Raw genomic sequence first — 21753 nt, 5'->3', positions numbered from 1 at the left:
CGTATGCATCGAAAAGTGACTTGAGAAGCCATTGAGATTAATTACAGGAAAGTCAATCAAATAAATGTCCAACAATTTATATTTACAATACTGGGGAACATTACATTTTTAGTTAAAAGCTGCGATCTGATCAAAAGTTGGAAGCTTTCAATGTGAAATATTTGAACATGTACATTTCCACAAATGTCATGTGATCACCAGGGCTGCTGTCACTCACATGACATCATCGATATTTGTCATTATTAGACTACTCTGGAAAAAATAATAAAAAAATCAATTTGTATCTTAAAGGAGCATTCAGTGATTTGGGTGATTTGGAAAAATACCCGGTCCACCCGGTAACAAGATGTGCACATGCACACGCTCTACAGTGGGGGAAGTACAACAGACCAACAGCATGTGCACCAATGCCCGCCCCACTCGATCATGATTGGAGGAAGGCCCTTCTCATCCTGATTGGATGAAGGCTTTGCCACCCAAAGCCCAAACCGAAACTAGGGTTGCTTGACCCCCAGGGGCTCACTGGGGACACAGAGGAACTCCTTATATGGTCAGCGCACTTTATAGTAGGGAGGATTATCCAAAAAATAAGAAAAAATAAGTGATATTTTAATTAAGTGAAATCACTGAATATACCTTTAAATGAGCAGCCTGCTGCTAGCGCTAATAATAATCATTATTGTCCCGAAGGATATTCGTCTTCACAGATCTGTTCAAACACCCACATCAAAACAACAGAGCACAAAACAGACAATACAAATACATGAGGTCCCCACTGTATACAGAACCATCCGATCAGAGTTTGTTTAATGCCGCGATGGCTGAGGGGACAAAACTCCTACTAAAACATAAATCCGACCTATTTCCATGGCAAGGTTCTGTATCTTTGTGGTTAAAAAAGCGATACAGGGGATGATCAGTGTCATTTGATATTGAAAGTGTTAACCGTGTGATGGCCTTATTGTTCATATAAGAAAGTTTGGGTGTAGGAAGTCTGATTATCTTGGAAGCAATACGGGTAATACTGAAAAGTTTGTTTCTGTTGGGCATGGACAGTATGGTGTGGATTAGAAACATGTGGAACAGTACAATTAAAGCATAGAGGTAAACAAACAGCCTGCTGTTGTTGACCACTGCCCAAGAGCACAACCACCCTGTCGCACTCTGAACACAATGACCTCACACAAAACACCCAACACAGCCAGCTTTGCGTGACTCACAGCTCGACATCAAGCTGTGTGTTCACGTGTGTGTGTGTGTGTGTGTGTGTGTGTGTGTGTGTGTGTGTGTTTGTGGGAAGCACCTGCTTGTGCTTCTGTTACATTTACAGTAGAGAGCGAGTACTAGCCATAGAGTATATAAAGGATAGAGATCGAACTGGAGCACTAGCCCCACCCCCAAGCTATTCATTTCGATGAAGTTGCTCAGTGGCGTTTTGAAGCACCCGGAAGACTGCCTCAAATTTGAGGTCCGGGTGACGTATGGGTGACGTAGGGAGTGATGGTCCTACGTGTTAAAGCACGAGTCCGCCTGCAGTCCTTCCTCTTACCACTAGGGCCCAGTGCTTCAACGTTGGAGCGCCTCACTGGCCCCTTGGGTACTAGCAGGCAGCAGAATGACCCTGAGCAGTAAAGCACCAAAGGGCCTGCCTGCTGCTACAATGCTAAAAATGCACACTCACTAGATGGGGCACACACTCACTAGATGGGACACTGGGGTATAAATAGCAGCACTGCATCGGATGACTCAGGTTCTCGGGTCAAATCTTGACTTGTGGGCAAGAATTGCCTGCTCCTTCGGGGACTTTGGTGTTGCAGCAATGTTTGGTGCTACAGCCTTCCGCTCCAGCGATGACGTCAGCACCTGGTAATTCACCTTTGGATCATGCCTCAGGGAAATGGCATGATTGGTGTGTGTGTGAGGCTCGTAGACTGTCTTCACAACCCACCCCTTTGTTCTCTTGCAGAACGCCTGTTTGGTGCGGGGTCCACCTGAAATTGAGCAAGACATAGATTATTTGTAAAGTCCTAGCTAAGTCACATTTAGAAATAAAAGGACAGGTAGACATGTATCTTTACAGAACAATACTACTGACAATGATATGGACAGAAAAGAAGGCACATGTGCTGTGCAAATAGACAAAGTGCTGCTGGTGGAAAGATTATAACAAACTTGCACGAGTAGAAGTCAGTCAAATGTATGAAATGTCCCATACAACATTCCGGAAAATGTATTACAATAACCTGTGGCAAGGGTGGCTTGTCTTCTCTTGACAATGTTCTCGTTGTGTTCGAGGACTGCCAGCATGCCTCGTTCTGTCATCCCAGTGTAGGAGAAGTGGAGTCTCTTGGGCATGTATTTTAATAGCGCACTGTGGAAGACCTCCAAGGCACCTGTAAGAACATTATAAAATGTACACATAATGTAAGCATGGATACAATATAATATTGTTGTTCACATTACTCACTACATTTACTTTTCACCAGTATGACGATGTCATGAAGCTTTTATTTTACCTGTATGTTTGAATAAGCCCAACTGATCAAGGTCTTTCAGGAGGCGCTTGTCACAGACCAATTTCTCCAGATCCTGGTATACCTGCAATTTCAATTCAGACACCTTTATTTTATTTTTTATTTTTTTTACTTGTGTCATCGCATGTCTCTGTTGCAACATTATAATTGCAGAGAGTAGTACTAATATTTTAAAATGAGATCACATTGATGTAACTATGAATCCAGACTGTGTGTAGTTTTCTTTATAGCCCTAACACAGTAACATACAAAAAGTAAATTGTATCTAAATACTATACCGGGGAGTCCATTGAAAGCCATTTTTTTTCTTCCGCATCTCTGGAATCAGAGGGCGATGGAGACACTTGTAGCTCTGTTCTCCCTCAGTCCAGCTGTGCACATCTTGGACGTGGTGCAGTATGGACAGCCATCAACGTTTTAGCTCCTGCATCAAAAACATTATGCAATTATGGACCTCTGTGACCAATATGTTAATTTTACAGGAAATTAAAAATATTATAAAATAATTATCCAAAGAATGTACTACTTTCTATTGGTTCAATATTTTCAACACAGACGTAAAGGGTCGTTTCCTCCCAACAGCAACGATATGATGATCACAGTCTGTGTGTTGCCACCGTATGAAGCAGAGCAGAACCACAGGTGGTTGTTCAGAGACCTAATTGGTGAAACAATACACAAGTTGCACTCCTTTGCAGTGTGCGACACATGAGTGTTAGGGCCGATTCATACTCCTATTTTAGAGCCGAACAATGTGACGTAATTTGAGGTTCGGGGGGGGCGGGGACCGTCCTAAATTCGGCTCTTCGGTGCTACTGAAAACTTCTGACGAGCCGAAATCATTTCGGCACTACAACGCCGAAACAGTGGTAAAATAAGAGTATGAATCGGCCCTTAGGCAATATACCTTAGTACATTTGATCGCTTGAAAACGTAGATATAATGCCCTATGACACCACCCCAACCCCCCCCCCCCCCCCACACACACACACACACACACACACACAAGCGGTGCAACTATAAATTATTTTCATATTATTATGCTACAGAGGAAAAAAGACAGACGCACTGTGAGCTTGTAGATCTGCAAATTTGACTATTTTTGGAAGTTCAGACAACACTTTGCCGCTGTACGCTACATGCTACAGATGTCTGCCTCTACTCAACGTGAGTGTTTGTGTAGCTATGGGTGTCTTATGAACATCTGTCCTTACCTTGACCAGTCAGCCAGTTCTCCCCGACCCTTCTTCCTGGATTTGGCCATCAGCTTCTTATTGAAACCTGAAATAGTAATTTAAATATGAAAACAATGTTGGGTTTATTTTATGAATCATCACCTCCAGACTAAAAATACAAAACATAGAATACAACATAGAAAATATCAAATCAGAGATTATGAATCACAATCCATTTACACATTATCTTGCACTTGCCTTTGACAGTGTGCCAGAGATCAAACTGGTGATCGATGTCTGGATATTGCTCCCTCATCATCTTCCTCACCGATGGTGACCGGTCAGTTGCGACCACCTCCACCTGCAGTCCCACATCTAGGAGCGTGTTGAGTGCCCGTTCGAAGCCAAGTGCTTCCATGGCCACTGAACTGGAGGCTTCTGTAACCTGCAAGAAGCACAAGAAGTTAGAGGGATGAAGGGCGGGGAAAAATATATAGTAACAGTCGATTACGTTATGCAATAACGACCTAAATTACCTGCACTAGGTCAGTCTGCAAAATCTCTTGTGTGCCATCCAGCATCATGGTGTAATGGCAGTACTTGGCCGAAAACCCTGGTGAGTCACATCTGAGGTGATGCAGTAAAAAAACAAAACAAACAAAAAAAAATCAATGCAATGAATCTAAAACTAATACTGTTTTCATTTTATATACACACAAGTACTACTATTTCTGATGTTTCCTTTATATTCTTCGTACACACCTTCCATCTCCGGACAGGTGGACTGGTATGGATGGTCCGGTTCCATCTTTCCTCTCCTCCTCTTCAACACAGAGTCTGGCCAGAATCTCGTCCCTCTGTGCTGTATATTGTGCCTCTATGGCAGGACCGAGGTATGACTTCTGCACGTCATAGAAGGTGGTGGGTTGGATCATATGTAGATTCATTAGTGCGGCCCAATCCACCAACTCTGTGATTGTGCTCCCTGTGAACAGCACAGAGGCAGCACTGAGCAAGTTCACCTCAGGCATGCCTCTGATTTCAGGAGATGAAGTCCAAGTACCAGAGTGTCCTCCAAGGCAGTCCCATCGAACCTTCATCTGTGCCCCGACATAGGTCACGTGTGTGTCGTTGATGCGCTTTCCACACTCCTGACACATCCGAAAAAGCTCTTTGATCCTGGACTCATATATGATCACCTTCGGCTCCTGCCAACCATTCACCTCCACCTTCACCTCCTGAGATGACACTGGGGTGGCAGTGGTGCTCGAGTCATCTTCAGTGACATATGGTGGATCGTTGGGGTCAACACTGCTGCTACTGGTGTCCATAAGAGCCTAATTTACAAAGAAAGTGTAGAGCAAAAAATAAAAATAAGCTAACACACTGACCACACTAACAATGGCCGTTGATAATGTCTCACTCTAACCGCATCTGAGGCAGATTCTACAAATGGCTTCTAAATCAGGGGTTCAGAAATACATCTGCTATTCTTGAACATATACATAACATATATCTGCCATTTTAATAGCCAATGCAAATACATAAAATTACACAGATGCTTTCCCGGTTTTAAGAGTTACAGTTTGTAGTGCAGCTTGATGTGGAAAATAACAACAATTCCCAAGTGCAATGGAAAAACAATTACCGTAGCTACTTATCCATGATTCCACATTTACACAGAGAGTCTATGTGAATTAGTTCAAACTGAGACAAGTAAACTGGTACTTACAGATTGACCTAGCATATGTAGCCCATATGGGATTGGCGTGCCTGGTGTCGAAGAGGAGGGTGTTCCAGCTACAAACTAAACAACAATAAAAAAGTTATTAGCATTCTCAAATGTCATTCTCACAGTCAGCATCAGAGACTCTCGATAGGTCAAATTCATTTACAGATATCACAATAATAACCATATGTACCCATAGGTTATGCAATCGCCATTTGCCAGTGTCTGTTACCTGGTTCATTCTACACACCCTTAGGCAGTGGGTCTCAAAATAGACACTAATAAACACTTAAACAGTGACTTTCTTACCTCTCTAAAGAGGACCTCTTCATTTGAAGCCTCTGTAGGTGGGCGACTCTACAGAGAAGAGGTTGACAACACAATCAGTGCTATACGAGTCAAGTGGCTAGCCTTTGCTTGTATATTACACATTATATATATATATATATATATATATATATATGCACATTATAATATACACACATAGGTTGCTGCTTACAGCATTTTAACTCCAAAAATACCTCGTTCCTACTTCTTTTGGCCAGGGTCAGGTCAGCAGTTGAAGCACAGGGTCTCTCCATGGCCCCTGGAGGTCCTAGCAAAATAAAGAAGAGTTTAATCACTATTATTTTAAAAGCTATAAGTTAACCCAAGAGAGAATGTATAAGAATCAATTCATACAACATATTATTGACTGTGTTTGTCACGTAGGGTACCTGTACATTTACATGACAGTGTTAGAACCACAGAACAACCAGTGTTACATTACACGAGTCAAGTGGCTAGCTTTTGCTTTTACATTACTAATACACATCTTAGTATGGCAATCATACCTCTGTTGTGCTTCTCTTGACGAGGGGCAGGGATGCTGATGCCCCAGGCTGGGGGTGGGGGAATACTGAGGGAACCGCGTCGTCCTTCAGCAATGTCTTTGCTTTCCTACGTTTTCCCTTGTCCATCAACTCTGCCATTATATTGCGGGTGAAGTCATCTTCTGTGAAATGCTGACTACACACGCGAAGAGGGAAGAGAATGCCTTCATCCGTGTTCTCGTCGTACCGGGGGTTTTTAATAGCTCTCAGCCACTGCTTACAAAGCTCCCGCCGATCCGACTTAGGGAAATGGTGATACGACAGTACTCCTTCCTTCTTCTTCTTTCTGGGGTCGTCACACCCAGGAACAACACAAAACATAGGCATGTTGTCTGTTGATCACCGAGTCCACCGACACACAAACTGGTGCTGCTTACTATGCTACTACTAGCCTACTGCTACTCCTACTACACCTACTTGCCTACTCCTTCTACTACACCTACTTGCCTACTCCTTCTACTACTCCGTCTACTACTACTACTCCTACTTACTACTACTACTACTACTACTACTAAATGTCTAAATCTAAGGTACAACTTACTACTACTACTCCGTCTCCTCCTCCTCCTCCGTATACTACTCCTCCGTCTCCTCTACTAATACTACTACTTAACTACTACTACTCACTCATTCTTGAGATAAGGGACAAAACCTTTTTCAAATCAGATTTTTTTTTTTTTAAGAACCATTACAATGAAATGGATGTATTTAAGACACAGGTCTCAACTACCAATCTTGAGAAGGAACAGGTTTTTCGCATAACATTTATTTCTAAAATGGAACATTTATGCACTTTATAACTGATTTATGTCAACTCCGTCAGACACACTAAAATCCCTTTTATTTAAATTTGATAATTTCAACAATACTATAAAGTCCTCAGTTATCTTATAATGGCTTTTAGTAGTCAAGTTAAGTAATACAATTAATTTAATATTGTTTTATTCCAATATCACACTATTATGAAATATCCCATTTCTCAAATACTTCATTTTCAACCTTTACTTTCAATATTATAACATAAAAACCATGTTAAAAAAAATAAAAAGCATCATTAAGTAGTATTTCAGTTGGTGTTTCAATACATAAGCACAAAATATTTGACATCAAATCATCTATTTCTTTGGAAATTAACAAAAACATCATGTGACCAACGTCTGACGGAGTTGACGGACATCTGACGGAGTTGACAAGTTGAACTGATTTAGGTTCTAGACCACCTAGGATCTTGATTCTGGTAACTAATCCCACATTTTCAAGGATGAGGAATAGTACAGTGGTACTATTTAGATTTGCCCTGTGACCGTGGCAGCCATTTTTCAAAATGGCGCCACCTGCTGTTACTTTACAATAACTCAAGTTCTACACCACCTAGGATCTTGATTCTGGTGACTAATCATACATTTTCAAGGATGTGGGATACATTGGTACTATTTAGATTTGTCCTGTGACCATGGTAGACATTTTTCAAAATGGCCGCCAACTTTCTGTTATTTCCCAATAACTCAAGTTCTACACCACCTAGGATCTTGATTCTGGTGACTAATACTACATTGTCAAGGATGAGGAATACAGTAGTACTATTTAGATTTATCCTGTGACAATGGCAGCCATTTTAAAAAATGGCGGACCTGCTATTATTTTACCAATTAGTCAGGGAATATTATCAGAATAATGTCAAATCTGGGAATACATTTCTTACCAAGAATTGTCTTGTTTGTAAAGGTGTCTACTAACATATCCCACATTGGTTTCTATTGAACCACCCTAGGATAATTTTTGACAGCTGCTGAAAGTTGAGTACCATCAACAACCAATATAAGGCTAAATGTTCTAAATTTCATTATGCTTTAAGTAGCATGTGGCATGTCAAACGAGGGGGTTTTCATGATTCTGGATCCATTCCAAGCATTAGTTTTGCACGAAAAACACTCCTTGGGCTAAAAACGGCCATAGCCATCATCACAGATGTGATGAGGTCAGCACATTTGGGCACATTTGGGCAAGTGGCTATGGCCAAACTAGGGGGTCTATGGCCAAACTAGGGGTCAAACTCCTTGGGCTAAATTCGGCCATATCCACTTGCCCAAATGTGTTGACCTAATCACATTTGTGATGACGGCTATGGCCGTTTTTAGCCCAAGGTGTGTTTTTCTCACCCACCCAGTGTTTTGCTCACCCAGCCCCAGGTGACTTGAGGTGAAGGCTCCTTTGATTTGGTAACATTGCTTTGGTTGACATGCTGGGGACACAGAGAACGACACTGATGCCTTCAGTGTCTGCACATCCTGCCTGATAGTTCTGAAGGCAGATCTTCAGGTTTTCCGTTGAGGCACAGTCTTTCGCTCACTGTTCACCTCAAGCAGGACTTCAAGGTGTTTGCCTTTGCACAGGCTATATGGCTCGTGCTTCAACCACTCCGAGAACTCCAACAGGGTGTTGGTTGCTCCTGGGCCGCAGAGCATTGTGCGGCGGAATTCAACTCTTATCTCTGGTGGCAGCAATTGTTGAGGAGTCGTGCAACTTGTGAGCCGCATCTAAGTTCTGTGTCTCCCTCTGGGCCTAGGGTTGTTAGCATGCCTACCAGCGACTGTACTTGAAGCGCAAACTTCTCAAAGGCCACCCCATCGCCTCGACAGATGTCGGCTGCCTCCAAGACACTTGCTATTTTCCGTAACACTAATTGGTGGGGCTGTCCAAACTTGTTGTTTAGGTGTCACCCGGGTCTCTGTTGGTGAAGTCGGGTCTATAGGTGGTCTAGAACATGAGTTATTTAGTATGGGGATATTAATAAAATCTGGTAATAAATTCCTTACCAAGAATTTTCTTCACCAATGTGTTTGGAAGGGTGTCTACTAACCTATCCCACATTGCTTTATATTCAACCACCCTAGGGGAACTTTTGACAGCTGCTGAAAGTTGGGGTACCATCAACAACCAATATAAGGCAAAATGTTCATTATGCTTATAGCATGTGACATGTCAAACTAGGGGGTTTTCATGATTCTGAATGCATTCCAAGCATTAGCTATGCACGGAAAACACTCATTGGGCTCACAACTAAATACAGACACTTGGCCAGACTGCCGCTACAACGGTTTGAAAGGGTCAAACCCCTCATCCTGATTGGGGAAGACCACCCCACCTAATCACACCAACCGAACAATTGAGGTTGGGTCCTCCAGGTGGGCCAGCAGCCATCTGCACAAGACTGGGCTGGACCCTGCAGGAAAGCAATCTCCAGCCAAGACAATGTAAGAGCCCCAGAACACAGAGCTCATGAGGACGGAGAAACACTGGCAGGAGGCCACCAAGATACAACGCCCAAGAGACCCAGAGTGTGCCACCGCTCGCAGTAAGGAGATCAACTGCTGCAGCAACGATGTCATGAAAGGCAAGTCTCTACCAAAAAGCCCCTGAACCTAATCGGGGTGTCAAGAGACCAAAGTTTCTCCCCCACAGTTCCCTGCAGTGGCCAGTGAAGTCAAACTGTGCATCTGTGCCTGAAAGGGACAAGTCAAAGGCCATAAAGCCCACCTCCTGTAATGTCCTGTCAGTAGCAACTCAACCTGCACCTGAAATAAGCCCTGACCCCTCCCAGAGAAAGTTCATCCTTGAAAATGTAATGATTAGTCGCCAGATCCAAGATCCTTGGTGGTCTAAAACTTGAGTTATTGGTAAAATAACAGCAGGTTGGTGGCCATTTTGAAAAACAATGGCTGGCATGGTCACAGGACCAATCTAAATAGTACCACTGTATTCCTCATCTTTTAAAATGTATGATTAGTCACCAGAATCAAGATCCTAGGTGGTCTAAAACTTGAGTTATTGTAAAATAACAGCAGGTGGCGGCCATTTTGAAAAATGGCTGCCATGGTCATAGGGAAAATCTATATTGTACCACTGTATCCCTCATCCTTGAAAATGTAATATTAGTCACCAGAATCAAGATCCTAGGTGGTGTAGAACTTGAGTTATTGTAAAATAACATCAGGTGGCGGCCATTTTGGAAGATGGCTGCCATGGTCACCACGAGACAAATCTGTAATGGCCCTATAGCCAAAAATGTTCCTTAAGGCATGCTCTAACTGTCTGCCAAATTAGAATACTTCCCATTATTCAAAAACTATAATTTTATTGTTTTGGGAACACTTTTGTCAACTCCGTCAGACACAAAACCTGATGGAGTTGACGTCTGACGGAGTTGACAAAATGGCATTTGTTTTCATCTTAACCCTCTGTAGTACAATTTATCCATTTAGTTTTTTCTTCAGTTGTTAGCTAAACCTAACCCTAAACTAAAATACTAAACATTATTTTGGAATTCTTAACAAAGATCATAATAATGTCCTGACGGAGTTGACATGTAAAAGCTGTGACCACATTGATATCAACATTGTTTGTTTAAAATATCAAACAATTGAATGCTTGTCAGACCAGGTGCTCCACTGTTGCAACAAATATAAACAGGACTTGGAAAAGGAGTCTTCAGGCTAAATCTGTCGACAATATTTTCTGATTAATTTAAGACTTTTAAAAAACCTGACGGAGTTGACGGAGACGTGGGACACACATTTGATATGAGATATTTAAAATTAACTGTGTATATTGTTTGCTATGTTGTTGACAATCTACTTTAATTTAGTATGTATATTAACTATATTTATGTGATTGTGACAGTATTAGACACTTTTTTGGCAGTTTGAAATTGTGACAACTTGCTGGGGACAGGCTAAATACAGGCCTTTTTGGGTACAGTACCTGCTTTTAACTCATTTAGATGGCATATGAAAAAATATATAATGAAATTAATGGCATAAGAATACACAACTGTATTACATTTAACTTTGCAAGTGCTTTTATTTTTATGAATTAATTTATTTTTAACATAAATAAGGCTCTTATGTGTGGGACATTTTTTCCACTTTTGTCCCTCATCTCAAGAATGAGTGTACTACTATTATTATTATTACTCCTACTACTACTACTACTGCTGCTACAACTACTACTACTAAATGTCTAAATCTAAAGGTATAACTTACTATTTCTATCACAACTACTGCTTCCAACTACGGCTTCCAACTTTGCTCTCAAAACTCCTACACGCTACAAAGGGCGGACTCGGGCGGCACGTTTTTTGCTTCGCGGGAGCGGATGTCGCGCAATGCACTGTGGGTACTGTAGGAAATTATATTACAGTGCCTCGGCTGGTTACATGACTCGTTCTCAGCCGCTGTTTCGCCAAATTAAAATATTTAGATTTTTTTCATGAACGAATGTCATACTAAAGCATGACAAAGGCCATGTTATAGTGGCGAACTGATCCTTTAAGTTAAAAACTAGATAAAATTGTCACTACCGAAAGACAAAATTGGATGTTTATGCTTTTTAATGTACTTAATTCTGATTTCTATTTCATCATGTGGTCCAAAATACCAAAACCAAATGTAAAAAGTGTGGCAGAGAAAGACTGAGGGTGAGAATGCAGGCAAAGGAGATGGAGAGGTTTGTTGGGCTTCCACACGACCTAGCACCGAAGTGATCAGGCAGTAGTAGTAGTTTAGTAGTAGCTTGAGCAAATGTAAAGCATCTTAAGAGTTAATATTTAGCACCGCATTGTAAAGACAATGCTGTGGTCACTACCGAAACACTGGTTGTTTTGTCTAAAATCAAAGACAGTGAGTTACTGTATCAACCAATATTTTAAGATCATGATTGGTTACGCCAGGGCTCCACCGGACGCGTTGCGTCTCCGTCGCGTCGCGTCAAAAAACGCACCGGTTCAATTTTAATGCACGCGTCGCGTCTCCGTCAACGCGGGCAGTGGAGCCACCCTTCATTGATTAAAAAGGGAACATTCCCTGACGGTGACGGAGACGCGACGCTGACGCGCCCGGTGGAGCCCGGCCGTTAGGTGTATGTGTAATGTCAACTACCAATAATGCTGAAAATAATATAATCAACTTTATACATTTCACAAAGAATATTGCGTTTAGATTTTGATTACTCTCAATAATTCAACATAAAAAAAACCTAACCCTTTAAAGAAAGTCAATTCCTTCTGTCAGATAAGATTATACTAAAATCCCCTGACCACCAAGCCGATCTGCTTTAGCATCCCACCCAAACTTCCAACCAACTTATACTCATCAGAAAGCCAACTCCAGAAACAACCATGGCCACTGGTGAGTTACAGTAATAAATCTGGTGAAAAAATATTAGCATGAACAGCTGAGACCGACCAAAGTGAAAAAAAATTAATAAAAAATATACAATAAAACAAATAAACAAATAAAACAATGCTGCCCTCTTGTGGCTAATTAGTTAATTTATAAAATATCTATCACTGGCCAAAAGACAAGAAGCCATAAATAGACAGTGTAAAGTAAACAAGTACTACTACTACTAGTACTATTACTACTAATCATTTTCAATTTTAATTAATTGTGTTACTTTTACATACTGACCAGATTTAAACCCATTACCTCTGTTATTACCCTGTTTTAACTTTTATTTGTATGTAAAGCATTTTTGAGTGCAGCACGGAGCTGTCATAATCCATCCAGAGTGAGGTCAGAGGTCATTCCCCCAGTAATGATCAGTGTTGTTTTTGTCGACTAAAACTAAGACGAAAAATGTTCGCATTCCCCCAGTAATGATCAGTGTTGTTTTCGTCGACTAAAACTAAGACGAAAAATGTTCGTCGACTACGTTTTTCCACTGACGAAAACTAAATGGAAACTAAATGAAAACTATGGTGACTAAAACTAAGACTAAATATACTGACAGTTTCGTCAACAAATAAAAACTAAACTAAAATGTTAGGAAGGGACTAGTGGACAAGAGATCCAGTATAAGTCATTTTACAATTAGTTCCATGCTGAAAACAACGCATCACGCTGCGACACGATGTGGGCTTGTAAATCAGCTATTTTCAGCAAGCCATTACGACGGCATCAAGGCCCGCCTAAATACATTTTGTTCGACTAAATCAACTGTAGATTTAGTTGAGAAAATCTTATGATATTTAGTCGACTAAAACTAGACTAACACTAAAACATTCCAGGTGACTAAAATGTGACTAAAACTAAATTAAAACTATTCAAGAGACTATGACTAAAACTAAAATAAAAATGTGCTGCCAAAATCAACACTGGTGAGGTCAGAGGTCATTCCCCAACTTGGAGGCCAGAGTAATGATGCGGCAGGAACCAAAGTGAAACCTGCAAACTACCATGTTAAGACAGACGTAAAGGCAACAAAGAGTAGGATACCTAAGCTGAGGTGTTTCAGTTGTAACAGACCAGTAGCATTAGTGGCATCATATTCATATTGCAATACATTATATGATAGGCATACACACATACTGTACAACTCTGAAGTCATCAGAGGAATTCACATGTCACATGATGAGTGCCTGTTGATTAATGGCTCGTACACACTGCCCAATATTTGCTCCGATTATGCTGTCGGGGAGCATTTTTTAATATATATTTATTTTATATAACCTTCATTCCGTCGGTAAATCCCTGTAGGCTACCCACATATTGGTAGCCTATATTAGCCCAATATTGCCGTTACGCATTTGACTTGATAATGTTGATACAACTGCATCGGATTCGGAATCAACAGTGCAGAGCAAACTTTTGGTTTGGACCTTGTGCGCTGTGTGTGTGTGTGTGTGTGTGTGCGCGCCCTGTGTGGGTCTCGCGCTTGTATCACCGCATCCTGCACATGCATGTCAAAATGAATTGGAATAAAAAAAACAAATGATGTAGCCGCTGCCTATATGTATCGGGTCTGGAATTCTGGATTGCATCTTGGTGAACTCTTGCAGTGTGTGATCCCTGGTCGGCGATCAATCGTTTAGTGTGAAAGCCACAAAGATATAATGACAGCCGATTTTAAAAAAAAGACTCCTGCAGTTTCAAATGCACAACGATCTGATGACTGGCCGACTACAGTGTGTAGGGGCCATATGTCAGATGAGAAGCTGATGAGACAGTTACCATTGTCTTAGAACAGTGCTAGAACTCATGATCCAACCTTTAGAACACTGTTGCTCCAATCAATTGCAGCCCCTGTTGTGGGGCCTGGCGTGACTTTTTTTGATTGATTGAATAATTTTACAGATTGACAAAAAAAAGCACAATGGAACAGATTTATTCAAAATAATGCAAACAGGATAACCTGAATAAGCCCTCTAGTTTCAATTTACAATTTAGGCATTTAGCAGACACTCTTAATCCAGAGCGATTTACATTAAGCAACTAGAAACACATTTCAAGAAATTTGACTGGGTGCCTGCAGCTCGCCATGTCTGTGCAGCATTTGAGCCACGGACCACCATGTGATGACATTTAGCCTCTCAAACCCTGTAAGGGTCCATTTGGTTGACCTGGTAAGCCAGGTCTCTAATGGGTTATTTTGTCTAAGTTTATTGCGCATTACGTTGCCACCAACATGCTAATACTAACATGCGAATGCTAACATGCTAGCATGCTAATGCTAACATGCTAATGCTAACATGCTAACATGCTAATGCTAACATGCTAATGCTAACATGCTAACATGATAATGCTAACATGCTAATGCTAACATGATAACATGTTAATGCTAACATGCTAATGCTAACATGTTAACATGCTAATGCTAACATGCTCATGCTAACATGTTAACATGCTAATGCTAACATATGCTAACATGCTAACATGCTAATGCTAGCATGTTAACATACTAATGCTAACATGCTAAGGGGTCCATTTGGTTTCGCTCAGGGGGGCGGCCCGGTTCTGCCGCCCCGCGTCCGAAACGGTTGAGAAATGACAGAGTTACGTGTTTCCCCGATTTTCTCCATTGACTTTCAATGTGTGCATGTGCGTGCATGTGCGTGCATGTGCGTCCGTGTGTGCGCGTGTGTGAGAGGTGGTCAACTTGACCTTGAATCATTAACAAAGTATCATTTTCACCTGGGCTAGTCTATGCAAATGAAAACACTATTGAAAGTTAAAAGCACACTGACTCTCAATGAGAGAACGTATGTCCGAACAAATTGCTGTCGCAAAAAGTAAAAGTCGAATGCGATTTTTGTTTTCGCCGTGAGTGACCCGAGACATTGAGGTACGCCGTGTGCGATCGTGGTATTGGTTACGATAGAAAACGTGGTTATAAGAGCGAGTTAAGAATGTATCATGTGATGATGGGCACAACAATAGATTTTATAAAATTGTATGCTCTTACAGAAACACATTTAAATAATGTAGAAATATGCAAAGACGCTATTCTGTGCAAGGATGCTAACTGTAAAGAGGAGGAGCATAGGCGAGCCCTGTGTCTTATGTATGAATGTATAGGGAAAGAGCGAGGTGACGAGATGGTTGACATTCGGGCCGACGGCGGCATAACTCGGCCGCCATGTTGTTTGTTACGTCACTCTGTAGTCAGAGCAAGCACTGAATGCACTGAACTCGGGCAGTGCACACGATCTTCCATCAATCCACTATCTATGTTTAGCAAAAAACTAAAACTTGGATTGTGTATAGGCCTACCATCTTCCATCTCTCTACTATCTTTGACGTCTCTGTTTAGATTGTACGCGACCGCATACGGCAGTCCAGCGTTGTGTTACTTGTGTCGGATGGAATGCAAAGTGGAAGCAAAACCAAGGACATGAGATGTCGGAGTTATCAAAGAAACGTCGTATCGTATCGCTTGGAACATAACTTTCAACAACATTTTTGTGTGTTTATGGCATTTTCAGACAGGTAAGTTAGAATCCAAACGTTAATGCTACACGCTGTTATTTACATATAACGTGGTTCTAGCCTTTGTTTACACGACAGTGCTGCATTATAGAGCCAACCGGTCCATGGACGACGCGGTCGACATGGCTCTACACTACGTCCTGGAACATCTGGACACTGCGGGGACCTATGCCAGGATTCTGTTCGTGGACTTCAGCTCGGTGTTGCACCATCTTGCCTCCCATACTGGAGAGTGGCCTCTCTGCGCTGCAGGTGCCTGACTACACCTGCAGGTGGATCACAGACTTCCTGTCCAACAGGTCTCAGCGGGTGAAGATCGGGAAGTCCATCTCCGAGCTGAGGACCATCAGCACCGGCTCCCCCCAGGGCTGTGTCCTGTCTCCCCTTCTGTTTTCCCTCTACACCAACTGCTGCACCTCCAGCCACCAGTCGGTCAAACTTCTGAAGTTTGCAGACGACACCACCCTGGTAGGGCTCATCTCCAGGGAGGATGAGTCTGCCTACAGGAGTGAGATCGACTTGCTGCTGACCTGGTGCACCCGGAACAACCTAGAGCTAAATGCTCTCAAGACGGTGGAGCTGATCGTGGACTTCAGGAGGACCCCAGCCCCCCCCCCATCATCATATTGGGAGGCACTCCAGTCGCCACAGTGGAGTCATGCCGCTTCCTCGGGGTGACAGTCTCTCGGGACCTGAAGTGGGGGCCCAACATTGACACCCTCACAAAAAAGGCCCAGAAGAGACTGTTTTTTCTGAGACAGCTGAGGAAATTCCACCTCCCAAGAACCTTGCTGGTTAGCTTCTATACTGCCATCATAGAATCCATCATCACCCTCGCCATCACTGTTTGGTTCCCTGCTGCAGCGGCCAAGGACAAGGCCAAGCTGCAGCGGGTCATACGATCAGCAGAGAGGGTGATTGGCTGCCCTTTGCCCCCCCTTGAGGCCCTGTTTAGGAGTAGAGCTTCGAGGAGGGCCAGGAAGATCATGGCTGACCCTGCACACCCAAGCCACAGTCTTTTTGCCCCGCTTCCCTCAGGCAGGAGGTTGCGGTCCCTAAAGACTATGAAGGCCCGACATTCAAACAGCTTTTTCCCCACAGCTATCCGGCTCCTCAACGCTGCTGGTGTCCCCCCCTGACCCCCCTTTATCCTCCCTCCACCCCCACTCAGAGTGGAATGGACTGACTTGTGCTCTGAACTGATCACTTGAACTCTCTGCACTTTATTTTATTCACTATTCTTGTCCTGTTTTGCACTTGTCCTAATGTTGTAACTGCACTCTGCTGTCCACCAAACCAAATTCCTAACATGTTTACATGTCATGGCAATAAAGTCTTCTGATTCTGATTCTACTGGGCTAGCCTAGCTTGGCTCATGAGACAGCTCATGTCCCGTTTACTTATTCAGACTCCTGCATGGATAATAATTCCATGATAATAATCAGTACTTGAGATAAACTCTGTAGTGTTTATGTAGCCAAAATAAATAAAGTTATCAGCGATATTGTTTGGTTGTTGTGGTTCTAGCCATGGTTCAGTGGTTCTCTAAAATGTTTATCCCTCGATTTTGTAACCCATTTTTTCACCCCTGTGCCAATTATCTAATGTGATCCTGGGCTCTCTACACACCCTCCGCCAACCTAGTCCCCATATATTGGGGACATGGGGAGAGCAACGGACTTGAACTCATGCTTCCATGGTTCAGTGGTTCTAATGCTATCGATGCACTGAAAGGGACAACATCACATTTAATCAGATCATTGCACTGCAGTAGCTACACTAACTCTAACGTCATTTATTCTTAAACGGCCACGTAAGTGGTTCATGAGAGACGTGAGGCATCATGCCCCCTACTACACGAAATAATAATGATAATATGCACTTTGTTTTGTTATTTTGGTTACACAACTAAGCAACAAAACGTTGTTCTTTTCAGGTAAAACTGTCTACAACGGCAAGCACCGTCATAAGACACAGAGTTGAAGGCATCACTGCACAACAACACGTGGAACCAGAACCAGAGGCTCCCTAGCTGTGACATGTCGCCGTAAGGATGACATGTTATGCTGTAAGGATGAGCAGATCAACTACATGTTGGCTGAGGAAAGGCGATTATTTTTGTCTGCACCTAATTGAAGTACTTCTGACTCAGTTGTTTTTACCTTGTGGTTCTAATAAAAGTGGTTTTCAATCCATAGCAGTCTTCTTATATTGCATGCATGCTCATTGACTGTGTTGACCTAATGTGCCAGTGTGTTGTATAAATCAGTGTCATATGTATTCTGAAGAAAACCTGGAGACTGACATTCAATTAATTCATTTTGTCTGCATGTATCACTGAAGGTACAGTAAATGCATGGGACGAGGATCTGTAAACATTAGCTGATAATAATGACAGCCAGTGACACAAATTAAACTAATTTCCCAAATTATTAGCACAGTTGAAAATGGCAGATCCACAAGCTCACAAACTGAAGGTGGTGGTATTTTGACAAGTTTTGGTAAGTGTTCAGTTTGAGTGAACAAATAATGGTCTGCTTTAAATGTAAAGTTGCCACATTTATTTACAGAAAGTACAACGTATTGATGAATACAATCTGTGTTAGTCATGCAAATAAAGTAAAAAAAAAAAAGTGAACTTGGCATTAAAGACTGCAAATAATAATAATAAACAACATCAGCAGCAACTACTATGTCTGCTTGTCAAGCCACCATATCACCATGTCCATTATCTGGCTTGGTTCTGGCTGTTTTGTTGTTAAAGTCAACAAGGGTGCAAAACCTCATTCCATAAACAAGATAGTGATAAATTGCTCGATCCATCTTCTGTCATTACCAATGAGTATTAATCTGTTGTGTCGTGAGTCTAGCTGTCAATGGTGTCACTGGTCGCTAGCTGTACTAAACACTGTAGCCTCAGAGCAAGCCAACAAACAACATGGTGCCCAGAATGAGTCCTTCTAAGGCAGGCTCTGCCCAAACTCCGCCCATTTCTCTTTCCCTATAGTGGGTGCTCTCATGAAAGCAGTAGACCATATCACAAGCATAACAAAAATAGTGTATATAACATCAGACCTGCTGGTTGGAATGAGGTTGTAGCTAAGCATCATGCAGAAGCCCGGGAAGCTTATAAAACCTGGGACAGGGCTGGTAGACCTAGACAAGGGAGCTTGAGCACAAAAAGCTCACCCATGCCAGATTTAAGTATGGTGTAAGATTCATTCAAAAAAAATGAACAAACCATGAGGGCTGACTCCATGGCAAATAAACTATTAAATAACAACGTTATTGACTTCTGGAAAGAAGTGAGACTTTTAAATAAAAGTAAAGCATCATTGCCATGCTCTGTAGATGGAACATCAGGGGCACAAAATATAGCTGAGGTATGGCGCAAGCACTATAGTAACCTTTTCAACGGTGTCCACAGTGAACTGTATCAATCAGACAACGTCAAGAGTGATGACTCTATGGTTATTACAACACAGGAGGTGTATAAAGCAATACATAATCTCTCTAATAATAAGGCTAGTGGCCTAGATGGCATTGCTGCTGAGCATCTTAAATATGCCAGTGTAAAATGATCTCCTCTCCTTGGATTGTGTTTTACTGGTTTTATGATTCATGGTATACTTCCTGATTCCATGCTCTCTGTTGTATTTGTCCCAGTTATAAAGGATAAGGCTGGTAAAGTTAGTAGCGTTGACAATACAGACCTATAGCTTTAGCCAGCCTGTTGGACAAGATAAATGAGTACATTGACTCCACAGACAATCATTTTGGATTCAAACCCAAGCATGGCACTGATCTGTGTATATGCTTTGGAGGAAATTGTAAACAAATATAGAGGGCAAAACTCAACAGTCCTTATGTCTTTTATTGATGCGTCGAGAGCCTTTGATCGTATCAATCATTGAAAGCTTTTTATTAAACTAAGCCTAAGAGGGGTGCCTGGGGGCATAGTTAGGATCTTGGCCTATTGGTATGCCAACCAAACCATGAGAGTCAAGTGGGGCAATAGTGAATCAGGCCCATTTGGGGTCACCAATGGGGTCAGACAGGGAGGAATTTTGTCGCCTATTCTTTTTTATTTATATATGGATGATCTGTCGAAACAGTTGAATGCTTGTAACACTGGTTGTATGCTGGGTAATGATCTTGTCAATCATTTGATGTATGCAAATGATTTAGTCATACTGAGCCCAAGTAGCGCTGGACTACAGCAGCTGCTCGACATAGCCTATGTACTGAGTATGGCATTGAGAATGATATCAAATATAATGCCAGTAAGAGTGTTGTTCTTATTTGTAGAACAAAAGGACAAAAGTCAAACATTTCCTGATTATGATAAACTATATTTTAACACTCTCTGTGTCTGTAGTAAAGTCAAATATCTTGGACATTTTATTACAGAAGAGTTGACAGATGATGATATACACAGACAGTGTCGTATGATGTATGCACAGGCGAACACCCTCGCACGCAAGTTCAGTGTGTTAAGAAGCAGTTAAGATTACTCTATTTAGAGCTTACTGTACACCACTCTACACTGCCCACTTGTGGTCAAGCTACAAAAAAGCAAGTATTCAGAAACTTCAAGTAGCGTATAATGATGCCATGATAATTTTACTCAAAAAGCCTAGATGGTGCAGTGCAAGTGAAATGTTTGTGGCTGCAAGAGTCAATACTTTTCAAGCTGTTCTCCTGAACTTAATGCATAGATTCATGTGTCGCTTGGATGAGTCTGTGAAAGCATCATCGTCAGTATAAATAACCCTGTCAAAAGTTGCACTAGATACTCCTCTAGCCTTAGAAGACATTGGCTTAAAAGCCTTTATTTATATCTGTCACAGATGCCTGTCTAACATGTACATTTGGACTGTTTTTTTATTGGATGTATATTGTATTTTGTGTTTTGTATGTTTCTCTATGGACCCTGAGTCTGCAATAAAGGCATTCATTCATTCATTCGATTGATTTAATTTTTTATTTAACAGTATGTAGAATGGGTACATTTCATTATATTTCACAGTATGTAGAATGGGTATGTGACGGGTGCATATTAACTGTGATACTCCATAAAAATTGTCTGTAGCCAACTACGCCACCCTTTGATTAAAATAGAGAAAAGGGAACTCTGACACTTTGGTCTTTCCAGGTCAACACAGGTTCAAGTCTAAAGATGATTTGAATCGAACATTTAGAAAAAGTCATGCAAGGGGAACTTTCTCAGGACTTCATGGGCAAAGAAAATCCACTTCAAAATTTCAAAATCGGTCAGAAAGACCGCTCCGACGTGCTAGTGTTAACCAACGCTAGGGTCAGCTAGGGGTAGCCAACCTTAGGGTCAGCTTGGGATAGCGAACCTTAAGGTCTGCTTGGGTTTGGGGTTAGCCCTAATTGCGACACTTATTGGGTGAAAAAATGAAAAAGTGTATTTATGATTATTATTATTTTTAAATCAAGGGGTATGTATTCCGACTTCGTTTTTGATGCTGAGTCCAATGGTGGTGGTCCTGAGACTCTGAGATGCTGGGAAAGTGGTCCACCAATATCTGAAGCTGGAAGTGATACTTATTGGGTGAAAAAAATGATTGGATTTGATAGGATATTGGGGTGCCCAATTCCGTATCATTTCCATTAATTTTTTCACCCAATATCTGATCTCATACTTGATCTTTT

At 41.8% G+C, this 21753-nt stretch overlaps 1 long non-coding RNA gene across 1 annotated transcript; it reads right to left on the bottom strand.

Annotated features, from left to right (window-relative positions):
• Positions 1–2839: 2839 nt before the first annotated feature.
• On the bottom strand, positions 2840–3801 carry LOC306940415. The gene is made up of 3 exons (XR_013792013.1): positions 3749–3801; positions 3135–3192; positions 2840–2955 (listed from the first exon to the last, which is right to left on the bottom strand). It is a non-coding gene; the product is annotated as an uncharacterized lncRNA (long non-coding RNA).
• Positions 3802–21753: the final 17952 nt, after the last annotated feature.

The sequence above is a fragment of the Electrona antarctica genome (assembly GCF_951216825.1).
Source record: "Electrona antarctica genome assembly, chromosome: 17".
In the NCBI taxonomy this organism is placed as follows: Eukaryota; Metazoa; Chordata; class Actinopteri; order Myctophiformes; family Myctophidae; genus Electrona; species Electrona antarctica.
This window is presented reverse-complemented; position numbering and strand designations above follow the sequence as displayed.